The sequence below is a fragment of the Cervus elaphus genome, chromosome 30, assembly GCF_910594005.1.
Source record: "Cervus elaphus chromosome 30, mCerEla1.1, whole genome shotgun sequence".
Taxonomy (NCBI): Eukaryota; Metazoa; Chordata; class Mammalia; order Artiodactyla; family Cervidae; genus Cervus; species Cervus elaphus.
Genome location: NC_057844.1, coordinates 50,987,300 through 51,004,066, shown reverse-complemented (window position 1 = coordinate 51,004,066; position 16,767 = coordinate 50,987,300).

The following is a 16,767-nucleotide window of genomic DNA, read 5'->3' as shown; positions in this document are numbered from 1 at the left end:
TCCTTATCATTTTCTCCCTAACATATTAGCATTTCTGAGGTTAATCATCTGTGACATCTTCTCAAACTGCTCTTGTTTTACACTCACAGTTTTCATTTATTTTTTATCCACCGTAGAGAGATATTGTCCTCATTTTTTTAGTTGCATTTAGGTATGGGATTGTTGTTGTTCAGAGATTATGTTTCAGGATCTTTCCCCTTCTTTCCCATTCCATTATTTTTTTAAGTTGTCTGTTGCATCTGAAATAATCTGTAAGTTTGGGGAGAGGATTAAAAAATCACAGCAAAGGGTAGGGCAAAAAATATTACAATTATTTTTCCTTCTATGAAACATAATAAAATCTCATTTTTCTATATAATTATGACCCCAAATCATCTGATTTGAGCAGACAAGCAGGACAGTGACTTGGCCATGAACACATCCATCCTCACAAATCCTTGGGGGAGGGCAAAAACCTTGCGGTATGACCAGCAAACGTGTGTTCTGCTTGATTTTCCACAGAACTGTGAAAGTTCAATCCAGATAATGTTTATCAATGGAGCCATCTTAAAAAAGTTTTTTTTCAAACCCACACCAAGTAAAAACTAACTTATGCAGAAGCTGCTGGCAACACCTGATTGTGGCTTTGCAGATTTGCACCAGCATCGTAATAAGATTCCAAAGCATGGAAGGAAATGGAAAATGAAATCTAAATGAAAATGCTTCTGTTTTTGACGGAAGTGCAGAAGAAAACACATAGTTTCACACTGACATAAACACTTATAAACATGCAAGAAAATCAGTTTTGTTTCTAGAGTATATGTCAGTTCTTTTGAGCTGAGAAAATTCAGACTTCAGGCCTGGGACCTAACTGGAATTATTTATTGTTAATGATTTAGTGTTTTATTTATTCACTTTTCAGAGTTCATCACTCTTCAAGGTCAAATAACAATAATGAATGAAACTAACAAAATATTGTAAACCAACTACATTTCAACAGAAAACAACAATAGTAAAAAACCTTTTTCTTTCATTTTACTCCACTGTCAATGAGACTGTTCTATGGATGTTTTCAAAAAGAAGTAAGTAAATTTGAAAGTTTAAGACATTGTACTTATGGCTCAGCGGAAAGAAGTCACCTGTGATGCAGGAGATGCAGGTTCAATCCCTGGGTCGGGAAGATCCCTTGGAGAAGAGCATGGCAACCCACTCCAGTATTCTTGCCTGGAGAAATCCCATAGACAGAGGAGTCTGGTGGGCTACAGTCTATGGGGTGGCAAAGAATTGGACACGACTAAGCGATTGAGCATGCATGCACTAGTCTGGAAGGGTCTATTCCATCATCGTCCTTTATATATATATTTTCTAAATAAATTTAGACAAATGAACAAATCTGAAATATTTTGTTTGGAAGGCATCAAGAAACTCTAAGGTTGGGACTCGTAGTGTGTATTTATTGAAAACTGTAAGAGCCAAGAATGGGAGAGTCAGTTTTAGGATCCTAAAAATATATAATTAAACCAGTCTGCTTGGTTTCATAAAAGTGACTAAAGATTAACAGAATCCAGTTTTATCTCTAGCGTGATGCTGTTTGTGACAGACAATTCATATAATATAGAAGCTAACCTGCCTCATAAAAAAAAGTAATAAAGTTTTCTGTTTCTGCCACTGAATCACAATCCTTTCAAACCCTTCTCGCCAGTGCATTTATTCCTCCTAGAGAGCTCTATCAGGAACCCCCTATAATCAGCGTGTGTAGAAAGGCGTGAAAGTCCTGTGGAGTTATTAATGATGGGGGAGAGGGAAGATTAACTTCTTAAAAACTGAAAGACTCTCAGAATGTGTCCTTTTATTTTACCCAGGTATGAAGGTCTGGAAAATGTCTTATTTGAACATACACAGGTATTGTTATGGGCTCTTAAATCTTTGTCTTGTACTGTAGTTTCTGCACATATGTTTATTGTCAGCTAACAGCTGAGAACTGATGAGCTGAGTGGAAAGGCTTTTTAAAGCTGCAGTTCTTCCTTTCTGTCAACTGTTTCTTTTGTTTCACTCAAACTTCTTCTAAAAAAAGAATATGATTTATTTGCATATTTTTTGTTCCCTGGCCAGTTAAGGGTAAGCTTTTGCATGAAAGGCAGTTTTGTTGATACAGTTTCTTTCATTGTGATTAGAATGGATGTGACAAGAACATGCTGTGTTTTGGGAAGATAACTCTGGTTGCAGGGAGGGAAATAAGGTGAGACTGGAACAAGGGAGACCAGGTTGACGTGTAGTAGGAGTGGTATGGAGAAGAGGGAACAGAATTCAAGGATATTCTAGGAAGTAGATTTATTAGAAGAGAAATTTATTGAGGGGGAAAGAGGATTTGTTATGACTCAAAATGCCTTCCTTGGGTGATGGCATTAATAAATAGCATTGATGGAAATAGGGAATGTAGAGAAAAGATGGTGCTGTGACATTTTGAGATTGAGCTGCCCTTGGTACCTGCATGTGGATCAGCTAGGAGTTGAGCTCAAAAGAGAAGTCTGTATTGGAGATTCAGAATTGGTGGTCTTCATCCATGTGACAATTGGGAGGGGAGTGTGGGGTTTGATAAGACAAAGAGAAGGAAAACGAGAAAACTCAAACATAGAAGGGTAGGTAGAGAAGAGGAGGCTGTGAAGGAGTGTCAGAGAAAGGAGGCAAAGATGCCTGAGTCTCCTTACCATCACATGAAGAATGGTTGAATGAATGGCCATAACTGGTGTTATGGAGAGCACATCTTTTCAAGGGTGGACCGGTGTGACTTCTAGTCTTTTAAAGAGGGTCTAGATTTAGTCTGTGTTGCTCCTCCTGAGGGCACTGAGGAACTTATGGATGTCAATTCTGTTTATGTTAATGCAAGGACTTTCAAAGAATAGAAATGTACAACATGGAATGGAACTACCACAAAGCATCTTTATCTGCCTCCCCATTTAAAGAGAGCCTTACTGCCCACTGATGAAGAAATAAGTCCTGATTAGAGGGGGCCGGGTGGGGACACTTGATGACACTAAGATTCTCTGAAGGCTAAGAGTCAATAAAAAATCTTTAAAGTCATACTTAAAAAAAAAAAGATCTGTTGTTGTTTGTGGTTTATTTATAACTTGTTCTTATGAAGACACATGTGAACAGTGCTTTCTGGTGATATATTGGGTAACTATAATGAAATCATGACACTGTTTTTCTGATTGGCTATAAATAGTCAGTAGGGTCTTGGTAAAAATAATGTAGTTTAGTTCTGGGGCTTAACCCTTCATGTGAAAAGTCATACTTTTTTTTTTTTTTTAAGAAGGTGTTTTGCAAAATTTAAGCTCAATTTTAAGAGGACAGTACAATGCTATAGTGACAAAGCAAACACACACATACACAGTGAAAAGAACTGCATTTCTCCTTCATGTTCTCCCCAAATCATGATATCTTAGTCCCTTTGCATCTGTGCTAAGTCACTTCAGTCATGTGTGACTGTAGCCTGCCAGGGTCCTCCGTCCATGGGATTTTCCAGGCAAGAATACTGAAATGGGTAGCCATGCCCTCCTCCAGGGAATCTTCCAGACCCAGGGATTGAACCCACGTCTCTTATGTCTACCTGCATTGGTGGGTGGGTTCCTTACCACTAGCGCTACCTGGTTAGCCGCTTTGTATAATATTCAGTCTTAAAGTGAAAGTGAAGTCGCTCAGTCGTGTCTGACTCTGCCACCGGACCCAGGGATCAAACCCTGGTCCCCTGCTTTGCAGACAGACGCTTTACCGTCTGAGCCACCAGGGAAGCCCATTCAGGCTTAGAAATTACATAAATTAATCATTTTGAGGGAAGATCAGGCAAATTGTTTTGCATTGTTATCCTACTTGTATTTGAAAATAAGGAAGTATGTCTATAGAGGTTTGTAGTCTGATAGTCAAATGATTAATACTAGTTTTCTAGCAAAGATATGATCTTTCATAATACAGATTTGCCACTATGCTGATTCTACATCAGAATCTGAACATATCCTGGGTTCACTGTTATTGTGGCACCATAATGCTGTATTTGATGTACCAAAGAAGACTCAGAAACATATTGTTCATGGGGAGTCCTTGAGAGTACATTAAATAAAAATAACCCATAATAACCAATGATTTGATCCTATTAAGCCAGGCAGATGTGACAGGGTTGGGAAGAATTCTGTGTTTTTTAGAAATGCATCTCTGATGGAACATGTAGATTGAAGTTAGCATGTTGGGATAAAAACTAGGAGAGGACTTGAATGGAATTCTGGTTGTTCATATAATTTCTCCTGCTCAGTCACATAGACTTTATTATCCCAAATTACAATTTGCATCATTCAAATGCAAATGAACGTTCAAAGTCCTGTGTGGGCTTCATGTAATTTCTTTCTGGGCAAGAGCTGCTCACTGTTTTACTTATTTGAAAGAATTCAGTGATGCAACTGATTCCAAGAAAAAAATAAAAATGTGAATTTGAAAGTGTTCTTCCTATTGAAGGGGATGATATATCAAATTCACATATGGTTTTATTTTGCTGTCTCTCTCTTGGCTTCCCTAAGTAATATATTTTATCTCTTTACCTGACTATCCTTTGTTTCCCAGAGCCTGAATCTTCCCAGAATTATGATTCCACTTAAATATTGACTATAAAAGTAAGGAACAGAGAAGAAAGTTTTGAAAAGCAAAATAAGCTAACGATGTTATTATGGATAGTTGGAAACTCGTTCAATGGTAACACTTCATTTTTGGCCTTTATGAACCAATCTCACAGTCAACCAAACTGCTCATAATGCAGGACACTTCATAAGTCACCAGAGCTGCCTTGGAAGTTTATTTTAACATCTTTTGTTCTTGAATGTAAGAAGATATTCACACAACTTTAATCCTCTCCAGCTGTTCATTGGTAAATACCTTAACGTGAGGCTTATTAGGGAGAAAATGGTGCTTGATTTAAATTCTAAAAGCAACTCTACGAAATGTCTGATTCTCTTTAGCCTCTGCTCTCAGAAGAATATCAGTAGCTTTTCCCCTCAGCCCCATGACACTTGTCATGCTTCTCAAAGCTCTTCAGTGGTATTTCTGTGGTCACTGGTTCAGGTTAGTCGGTGAAAAATTAACTGGTGTGATCTTCTCTTCAGATCTTTTTCTGACCAGCTTGTTCTGGTGGAGAACATGGTTTGGTTCTAAAGGGGTCCTCTGGAGAGCTGACCACACAGGGTGCTTCATGGTGGAAAAGGTGCATTGGACAAATCAGCTTGGGAAATTAATTTAGAACTTATAAATGAAGTAGCATATTAAAGGGGCTTCCCAGGTGGTGCCAGTGGTAAAGAATCTGCCTGCCAATGCAGGAGACATAAGAGACACAGGTTCGATCCCTGGCTTGCCAAGATTGCCTGGAGGAGGGCACAGCAACCCACTCCAGTATTCTTGTCTGGAGAATCCCATGGACAGAGGAGCCTAGCGGGCTACGGTCCATAGGGTCACAGAGTCAGACATGACTGAAACAACTTAGCATGCACACATGCATTAAAGGGTCTAAGATATTCTGCAGTAAAGAATTTCTACTTAGCTCTGTTTAACCCAGTAGTAGATCACAGTATTTAAGAGCACCACTCTGAACACAGGTAGACTTGTACTGAAATCCCAGGCTCACCATTAGCCCTGAGACTTGGGCAAGTTTCTTCCCTGTACAATGGGAAAACGAGTCCCAGCTCAGGCTGTTGTGGGGGGGAAAAAAATATATATATATATATATTACATATATATATTAGGTATATAAAATATTCGGCAGAGTGTGGAATAGTAATCCATACTCAGTTACTCATTTTTAGTATGATGTTTTTATCTTATTTGATTGTATGACTTGTTTTCTGGGCAACATACAAGGAACTACTCTTCTGAGAAAAAGTGATGAGAAATGCTGATCTGATAGCTTGATATGTGTAGCAATACTTTTAAAGAAACTGAGAGGGTCAGTACCCTCATATCACGAGAATTCTCTACTAAGTTGACTGATACCTCCGTCCTGGTGTTGTATTCAGAGACAAAATATATAGAATTTTGGGTAGATAATGTGAAATTGACTTTGAAATATAACACACAAAGGTTGTTATAAACAAGGCCTGTTTTCTGTCTGGAATATCAAAAGCTAAATTCTAAGACCTAAATGTCCAGAAAGAAGCACCAAGAGGGTGAGAGAGAAAGAAGGGAAATTTGTTTCCTGGTGTAGAGAAGAAATTAATGGAGAAATGAATTTGAACACCCGCGGGAGCAGGAGTGGAGCCAAGTCATCTTTTAGAAGAAAAATGAGGGTGTAACAAGGCTGATTATTAATTAGGTTCTAGTAGGTAATTGGCTTTTAAGCCCCAGTGAAATGTAAGAAAGGTTTGTTTCACTCCAGTAACTGGTCTTGTTAGTTTTCTTCTTTCCTTTGAGGTACCCCCTGCCCTTTTCTTTATTCCTCCCCACCCAAGACACCTTGTTCCATGAGATAAAACTGTACGGAAGCCTGATCTTAGTTAGCTAAACTTATGAAAGGATCAGGTCATTAATTTGTGTAGAATTATAAAACAGGGTTATTCAACCTCCTCACTGTTGACATTTTGGACTGGATAATTCTCTATTGTGGACGGGGGTGGTGGTGATGTCCTGTGCATTCTAGGAACTTTAACTAAATCTCTGGTCTCTACCCACCATAGACCAACAGCCCCCTCCACCCTAGCTGTGATGCCAACACTTTGTATAGACATTGCCAAATGATTCCTGGAGGGTAGTAGCCCTCTCTCCCCTCACTGCAAACCATTGAGTACAAAGGTTTGACAACAGATAAATCTGTATCATTCTCTGAGTTATGTTTCCTTTCTTTCATGGGTAATTTCTTACTTACCCAAGACAGAACTTTGAAAAGAAAGTTCATTTATAAGACACAGGTTGGGGAAGAGTGGTTTTGTTCAATCACATGCTAGAGGGGGATGCCTCAGTTACTTAAACCAAATAGTCCACGTCTGTCACAGTGAACAAACTTTCCTCCTTAGCCGATGGCTTGAGACAGGTTTGAGGCTTCATCCACATCTGTGTTAAATGTGAAGCCTAATTCCTGCCCTTCACTCCGGATACTTTTTAATGACTGAACATTTAACAATGAAAAGGGTCTCCCATAGTCTATGTGACTTGGTCATGGATAAAGCAAAATAGCAAAATAGATCGACTGCTCATTTTTTGTCCTTTGGTGACTGAATTAGGTTTATTGTTCAACAAAACCTATCGCAGAACAGCACTTCCAACAAAGACAAACAATAAATTCCAAATTGGGGATATTTTTTTAAATACACATTTGACAACAGATCCTAAAGCAGAGGCTGAAGTCCAGAGACTGCTGTTTTTTCCCTTAATTTGCATGTGGCTTTTTGGGTCTGGTCTTTCACGTACCTATTTCCCTTTCTCCCTCCTCCACTGCAGTTCTTGTCTGTGAACTTTTTGTTTAACAAAGAGGAACACATACTGTGCAATGAAAACATGGGCTGAAAATCATCTCAGCTATAAAGTGTAGCTGTGTGGAGCCTGGTAATTGGGTTGTGTTTGTGAAAACAAGAAGGACAGCCAACATCTGAATGTGTCAGTTAATTAGTCCACAGGGAGAGAGACCCTGGGAGTGTCCAAAGGACTGTTTTTTAAAACTTTTTGTTGTTCTATTTTTTCCAGGGGACTCGCAGTTTTCCCTTGCTAATCGTTTACCACAAATAACTTCATTTTGTGTAATGAAATTCCATTGGTATCACAGAATTCAGGGCTCTGACACAGGGAGACCCTTTCAAAGGCTTGAATGCTTGGCAGGCAAAAATATGTGTGCTTTGTAGATTCAGTGCAAAGTGACTGGGAACATTTCTTTATGGCCACAGTGTGGTTTGGGACACTGGCTACAATGTTATCTGTGAAACACAGGCTGGGAGCAATGCGAAATCCTTGCTTTGGTCACAGAGCAAAAAGTTAATTTATTTTGGATATTTTAAATGTGTGTGGAATTCTCATTGCTTCATGAAATCCATGGGATATATGCTATATAAACTTGCAGATTTGGAGTAAAAATAGTCAATGCAGTGAGCAATCTGATATGTGTCAATAATCTGTTCTCTGGGGACTTCCCTGGTGGTCCAGTGGTTCAGAATCTACTCTGCAATGGAGGGGACACGGGTTCAATCCCTGGTCGTGGAACTAAAATCCCACATGTCTCCAGGCAACTAAGAGCATGCACAATCTAGAGCCTGACTGCTTCAACAAGAGAAACCTGCATGCAGCAATTAGAGAAGATTCGCATGATGCAATGACGACCCAGCACAGCCAGAAAAAAAAAAATTGTTCTCTACAGTCAGGTATCGAGGAACATTTGTTCTGTAAAATTTGAGGATATGCATTCCTTGTATTGAGATAAGAGGAAGGTTTAGTTTTTCCTTTTTTGCCAAACGTGAGAAAATGTATTAAATTATATGTAAATTTGCACTTCTCTCTTTTAATTAGTAAATGTTAATCCTGAAATCCAGAAGCATGGTTCAAGAGATGTTGGGAGCTTACATTTCAGAAAGAAAAGGAGATTCTAGGAAAGCTCCAAGTTGAGGTGAGCTGCACCAGTGGCTGATGTCAACTTCTTCTTTAGAGCATGGTCTAATGTCGCTTTCCTCTCCTGGGGGTTAGGGTCTGATATCTTTAGCACCCAGCACCACAGGGTCACACACAGGGTATTCAATAAATGTTGACTGAACTAATTAATACTAGCCATCTCCTTCATGGCATTTCTTCCTGACTGACAGCTTGAGACGGGACTCAGGAAGGTGGACAATGATGGGCAGGTGTGGCGGGTCAGCCTCATGGAGAATGGATCATAAAGAAGATTCTTTGCATGACAGTAATAGAAACCCCATTTAATGTAGCTCAACCTAAAGGTATTTAAATGGAGTTTCTATTACTTTTATGCAAAGAATCAATCCATTTATATACATTTAAATTTATGATCCATTTATATACATTTAAGTAATAAATATTTATTAAATATTGAGGGCTCTCACTAACCCAAGAAGAGGAATTCAGTCAAGACTCAGGAACTAACCAGAAACAGGGAATCAAATACCACCAGAGCTTTCTCCCCAGTCCTTGATTGTGCTTTTTTCTGTTTACCTGCTCCTCTTTTGTCTACTGGAACTTGAACCCTCACTGTCTCTATTTTATCCGTAGCAAGACACATGGCAGACAGCGAGACACCGGCATCCAAAGTGTTAGTTATCTATTTATTAATTGTTTGGCTGCATCGGGTCTTAGTTGTGGCACGCTGGATTTTCTTTGCAATACGTGGGATCTTCGTTGCAGTGTGTGGGCTCTCTAGTTGTGGCGACTACAGCAACTTAGTTGCTCCTTGCATCTGACATCTTAGTTCCCCCACCAGGGATCAAACCTGTGTCCCCTGCATCGGAAGGCAGATCCTTAACTGCTGGATCACCAGGGAAGTCCCTAAACTTTTTTTTTTTTTCTGCCTCAAATGCTTGGGCATCGAGTCTAAAAATTCTAGAGAAGCATCTCCTTGGCCTGGTTTGGATTACAAAGTCTTTCCTGCTCCATTGGCCAGGATCAGTGGTGGGATGTCAGTCTATCAAAAGGGCTCAGGCATTAAGCAGGGACAGGGAGAGGAACATCTAGAAGGAAGATGGTGTTGGGAGTGTCCGCCGGTTTCAATGTGATCCAAATCATAAGTGAATGAAGAGGAAGAAAAAAAATCAGTGACACAGAGGTCTACTATTTTATATACTATATTATTATATGATATATTGTTATGGGCTAAATTGTGTCCCCCTGCCCCATACTCCTATGTTGAAGTCCCAACCCCCAGTACCTCAGCATGCACCTATGTTTAGAGATAGAGTTTTAAAGAGATAATTAAGTTAAAATGAGGTTCATGGTGTTGGCCCTAGTCCATTGTGATTAGTCTTATAAAAAAAAAATCTGAACATAGATACATCCAGAAGGAAGACCATGTGAAGATGTGTGAAGAGGCATCTATAAGCTAAGAAGAGAGGCCTCAGAAGAAGCCACCCCTGCAACACCTTGATCTTGGCTTCTAGGCTCGAGAATTGTGAGCAGATAGAAAGTGAAAGTGTTAGTCACTCAATCATATCTGACTCTTTGTAACCTTATGGACTGTAGCCCACCAGGCTCCTCTGTCCATGGGATTCTCCAGGCAAGAATACTGGAGTGGGTAGCCATTTCCTACTCCAGGGGATCTTCCTGACCCAGGGATTGAATCTGAGTTTCCTGCATTGCAGGCAGATTCTTCACCATCTCAGCCACCAGGGAAGCCCCTGTGAGCAGATAAGTTTCTGTTATTTAAGCCACACAGTCTATGGTATTTTGTCATGGCAGCCCTAGCAAACTCATACACATAATACTTTTTATTATGACTAGTGCTAGCTTGGAGATTTAAATAATATTTTCTATGACTAGACCTCCTGGGTTCAAATTCCAGCCTTACTAGTTATGAGTTTATAAGACCTTGGATACTTCTGACTCCGCCAAGATAGAGTGGTCCCATTCCTCCAAGGTTCCCTCCCCTTTACAACTGAATAGACATGATACAACAAACAAGCAAAGGAAATCTGTGAAAGGTGAAACAATGGGCTGCCTGAGACCATGAGACCTTGAGGAATGACACAGTGATGAGTTCCTGGGTTACCCTGTGTGTGTGCATACTAAGTCGCTCAGTTGTGTCCAACCCTTTGTGACCCCATGAACTGTAGCCCACCAGACTCCTCTGTCCATGGGATTCTCCAGGTAAGAATACTGAAGTGGCTTGCCATGTCCTCCTCCAGGAGATCTTCTCAACCCAGGGATCGAACCCACATCTCCTGTGGCTCCTGCATTGCAGGCAGATTCTTTACCACTGAGCCGCTGGGGATGCCTCTGGGTTACCTTATTATATATTTATTTTGAACAGGCACCACAGAAGTCTCCAACCCAGAATCACCAATAAGCATAGCTATAAAAAGCTCCAAGGAAAGACTGTTCTCCCTGGGCAAAGGACCAAGAACATTTGAAAACATCTCCCCTACTGTAGCCAAATACCAAACACCAGCTGAAAGATGCCCCCTCTATCCTCCACCCCCTTGCGGGGTGGAAGCAGGCAGGCAGCCTGCTCCCTTAACTCCGTAGGGTGGTATGAGCAGGGCTGAGCTGGAAGCTGACCTTCTGTCCCATGCATGATAGAAGCAGACCCCCATTCTTCCACCACGTGCTGTCCTCAGGACCAGATGGGCGGCTCATCTTTCGTTCCCTGTCTGGTGGAACCAGTTCTGCTGGGGTAGTGTCAGCAGGGTCCAGTGGTGACCTGAGTCTTCATCGTCACTTAGAAGCAATGAAATTTAAGGAGATGGTACGTGCTAAGACTAGTCAGTACTCTGCTCTCCCCTGGGCTCAGAGGGGAACTTAGCCTCCACCCCATCCGACAGCAACAAGGTAGAATTAGGAGGCTGGAGGTGGGCTTGTTGACACTCCATCCCTCTCCCTCCCCTCTCCTGGTGGCAGCAGAGCCCAGCAGGGTGGGAGCTGGTACCCCTCTCATCAGGAAAGTGTCAATAGGGCAGGACGGGGGATGACTAGGAACCCACTATATAGTGAGAAGGGGCAAGTCAGTGCCCTACTCTTCCCATGCTGGTATTGGCAGGGCCTGGAGGGAACTTAAACATATACACTCTTACACTAAAAAGCTCAAAGGAAACTGTCACCAGGGGGACTGTCTGCTAAAAACAAGATACAGTAGGATCCAGAGTCTCATATTACAATATCCAAAATGCTCAGAGTACAATAGAAAGTCACTTGTCATACCAAGAACCAGAGAAATAAAACATAAATTTGAAAAGACAATCAACAGATGCTAATACTGAAGTTGAATCTGATATTGAAGTGAACTGCCAACAGTTTTAAAGCATTATCATGAAACTGTTTCCCAAGGAATTACAGATTCTTTTGAGCAAATGAAAAAATTAGGAAATTTCAGGAAATAAAATAGATATTGTTTTTAAAAGAAACCAAAAGGAAATTATAGAACTAAAAAATACAATGACTAGTGTAAAAACTCATTATTGTTGTTGTTCAGTTGCTAAGTCATGTCTGATTCCTTGTGACCCCAGGAACTGCAACACTCATTGGACGGGCTCAATAGTAAAGTGGAGAAGACAGGATAAAAATCTGTGAATTTGAGAACAGATCAATGCAATGTAATCAGTATGAATAGCAGAGAACATACACAGAAAATAAAAAGACTTTGGATGAGTTACCCAAACTGTTTGGATTTTACTTTCCTCCCTGATGGCTCAGTGGGTAAAGAATCTGCCTGCAGTGAAGGAGATGCAGAAGATGCAGGTTTGATCCCTGGGTCAGGAAGATGCCCTGAAGGAAGAAATGGCAACCAACTCCAGTATTCTTGCCTGGAAAATCCCATGGACAGAGGAGCCTGGAGAGTTACAGTCCGTGGGGTCTCAAAGAGTCAGAGATGATTGAATGACTAAGCCTCTCCCCCACACCTTTCAAATGAAAGTCCTGTTTGTAGCTCTGTCAAATGTGTGTTGTGATAATTATTGAGGTGTATACAAAAGGCTTATTTGTCAGAGTGCTAGGCACATAGTAAGTTCTCAATAAAAGTTGTGCTTAAAAATAAAAGTTGCCCTGTCATGTCCAACTTTTTGTGAATCCATGAACTGTAGCCTGCCAGGCTACTCTGTCCATGGATATTCTGTAGACAAGAATATTGGAGCGGGTTGCCATGCCCTCCTCTAGGGGATCTTCCCGACTCAGGGATCAAACCCAGGTTTCCCTCCTTATAGGTGGATTCTTTACCGTCTGAGGCACCAGGGAAGGCCCCAATAAAAGTTAACTGTTGTTATAATCACCCTGAGTAGTCATGTGATTTAATCTCTTTGTACACTTAATTTAATCTGTAATTCAAAATGCTAAATGCTGTTCTTAACGCTGAGAGAGAGAGAGAGAGATCAGTGAGAGGGACTGCTGGGGAGGGAAGCTTTCTTGAATGAAAGTGTTTTTGATGCATTTGGAAGATGTCACAGGCAGGGATGAACAGGTGGAGCCTGGCCCCTTCCTCACGGAGGAGGTGGGGTGCCTGGAAATGAGAAAGACCTGGTTAGGAGGGAATAAGGGCTACTGCTGGAGTCTTTAGGCCTTCTTAAGCTGTTGCTGCTGCTGTTAAGTCGCTTCAGTCGTGTCCGACTCTGTGCGACCCCATAGACGGCAGCCCACCAGGCTCCGCCATCCCTGGGATTCTCCAGGCAAGAACACTGGAGTGGGTTGTCATTTCCTTCTCCAATGCATGAAAGTGAAAAGTGAAAGTGAAGTCGCTCAGTCGTGTCTGACTCTTCGCGACCCCATGGGCTGCAGCCTACCAGGCTCCTCCGTCCATGGGATTTTCCAGGCAAGAGTACTGGAGTGGGGTGCCAGGGCCTTCTCCACTTCTTAAGCTAGTAAGGATAAACAATGCAGTGAATGGAGCAGGGAGGGAAGCAGGCCTCAGTCCCTGGGGGACCGTTTAGGAAATGACTTCGGTGCCGAATGTGGTTCTGGTCTCAGTGATCTTATAAGAAGCCAGTTGCTATGCTAATTCCCCTTTAAATATCTCTGCTCTTTGTCTCCTTCTAAGCCATGGAAACACCTTATTGTCTGGTTTATTAGAAGTTATCTACTCTTAGCAACAGCTCTTACCTGTGCTTACATGTGCCCACGTGCATATACATGCACACTCACAGCACGCTCACATGTACACTCATACATACTTACATACATACACATGCACCCATGTACATCCATGTTCACGCATAGAGTTGCATGTATTCGCAGTTATACCTCTGACAGAGAGACACTCTTGCATAGAGTCACATATACTCATATACACTGTTACACTTTCATACACACATGTGACACACTTACACATCCATTCATATGTACAACCACATACATAACCACTCAAGTCACACAGACCTATGTAAACACACCAAACACATACAAGTTGTTGCCTACACATGCTCAAAATGTGAGTGACCACCTGTGGTCCTTCCCACAAAACATATGTATGTAAACACATATGCATGAGCACCTTTTGAAACGTCCCAATATATGTATTTTCATAATATGATGTAATATATAGGCAATTTTCATAAAATAGGCTAAAAATATACTCTCTATTACTTAGTTAAGAATGAATTTCTACCAAGATCATAGAGTGAATTGCTTTTCTTTGTGTGATTTCTCAGGGTTTAGTTTTGTGGGAAAGCCCCCAAGATTCTATAACTTCTCTTAATAGGCAACAGAAGTGTACTGTTACTGGGATTTTTATTTGCTTTGGGTCACCATGATGTTTAACAAGAACACACATTTTGGCCATCAACTTCTTAAATAAATAAGTGTTGTTTTGTTTACCATATCCTTTCTACCCTCTCAGCATTTTCAATTGTATTCTGTTTTCTGAAACAGCCATCTGTTCTTCAATTGGTCTTATAGGTTGTTTTTCTCAGAATCATCTTTTTTGTAGTGGTTAAATTAATCTCCCAAGCCTTTGGATTTTTTATCTTTGCTCTTTGAACTCTCTGAGACTCTTTTCTTACAATCAATTACTTTCATTTCATTCTCTTTCACCTCTACTTGTTTTTACAGAAATATCATTTTTTTCTGCTTCTGGTATTGCTTTTAATGTAACAGCACATTGCTTTCTTCATTCTAGCTGTGAGTAGCCTGCATGAGCAGATAGAGAGCTAAAACCCATGATGAAGAGGCTGACATCATTTGCACAAGGCCCCGAGTATCCATTTGTCATGCTGTGCACCTAATGGTTGAATCTATCACCAAAGCAATAAAGGCAGCATATTAAGCAGATATATTGGTGCTGAGGATAGTTGCTTAAGAGAGTATAAATAAGCACAATATTTCTCAAACAGATAAATACCACCTGAGTTTCCATCTTCACAAAGACAATTGGGAGCCATAATGATAACCAGGAATTGCTGCTTTATAGGTTTCTTGGTTTTTAGTTAGGTAAACAAGGGTCTGTAATTTAGCTCAGGGCCATTGACTCTCTGATGGTCAAATAGGGACTAATAATACCAGTTAAACAAGTAATATACCTCATCTCTGACCTCGAATAGCTTGATTCCGGATGAGAAAATACTAGGTAACTTCGTATATTTAGCTTTCTTAAAAAATTAAAACTGGGTCTGTTAACTGGATTAGACAATTTTAGATCAGCCCAGTAGGAAAATTAGGTAAATGTGCAGTGACCCAGATGTCAAATGGTGCTTTCCAGGAGGTTAGCGGGGAGGGCCAGGTCTGCACAGGGTTGTCTCAGTGCTGTTTTCACCCACCCCTTCCTACTCTCCCTCCACCCACCCTGGTGATTTAGGATGCTGTCCATTCTTAGGTGCCAGGCTGGCAGGCCTGTTTCATCAACAGAAAGTGGTCCAGGCCTATCACTCTTCAGCTCAGTTTTTATTCTCCTCCCTGGTGTTGGTGTCACTGGTGGTTGTGGTAGACATAAAGCAGTAAGAGCCCTTTCTGTGGTTCCTTGCAATGTATGAAGTCTTCATATTAAGCCTTGTGAGATGATAAAGCACCCTTTTCACTTGATCAATGAGAAAATGGTCTTAGAAAACCTGGATGACTTGCTCAAGAACCATGCTTGTCCCACTCATGGCAGAAGCCTTTACTGAATATCCAAGTTCTCCCCAGCATTTACTAGTGCCCTTGTGGGAAGATGGAACATTTGAGAGCCAGTGCATGACTCTGTGATCCCTTGCTCTGAGGGTCTTTGTCACCACCATGATATAGAAGCCACATCTTAAGATTCTGGAGACCCATGATGCAAGTGGACTGGATTCCTGACTCTCTGCTTGAAGGGAACTGCCCTGTAGAGCTTTCAGATTGACAGTGATTATACTTGAGTGTAATCTTTGATCTGTTTAACTAAGGGGCTTCCAGGATGGCTCTAGTGGTAAAGAACCCGCTTGCCAATGCAGAAGATGTAAAGTGATATGGGTTCGATCCCTGGGTTGGGAAGAAGATTCCCTGGAGGAGAGCATGGCAACCCACTCCAGGATGGGCTTCCCTGATAGCTCAGTTGATAAAGAATCCGGCTGCAATGCAGGAGACCCTAGTTCGATTCCTGGGTCGGGAAGATCCCCTGGAGAAGGGATAGGCTACCCACTCCAATATTCTTGGAATTCCCTGGTGGCTCAACTGGTAAATAATCCTCCCACAATTCGGGAGACCTGGGTTTGATCCCAGGGTTGGAAAGAATATTTAATTACTGAGATTTTACTTATTACTTATTATTGCAACATAGTCTATCCACTTTAGTAAAATGATCCTTATTTTTATCTAAGTATGTATAGTTTAAAAATACATCTTTGTATATATAAAATTTAATCTCCACAAGAATTCTGAAACTTAAATATGTTTATTTCTACTTGATCAATGTAGTCACAATACTGATATGTCCCAATTATTTTCTGCTCTTTTAGGACTAGAAACCTTTCACACTTAGTATTTATCACAACTGGGATTTTATGTGTATTTGTATAATTCTTTGATCAATGGCTGTTCAGAATTCAAGCTCCAGAGGATACTATATTCTTAGGCCCGAATTAGATGGTTAATGCTTATTTGTTGAATTCAGTTAATATAAGAGTGCATCTTATTGCTATGGACTAGCCATAAAGATTCTATTTAGAACCAGGAGAGTTG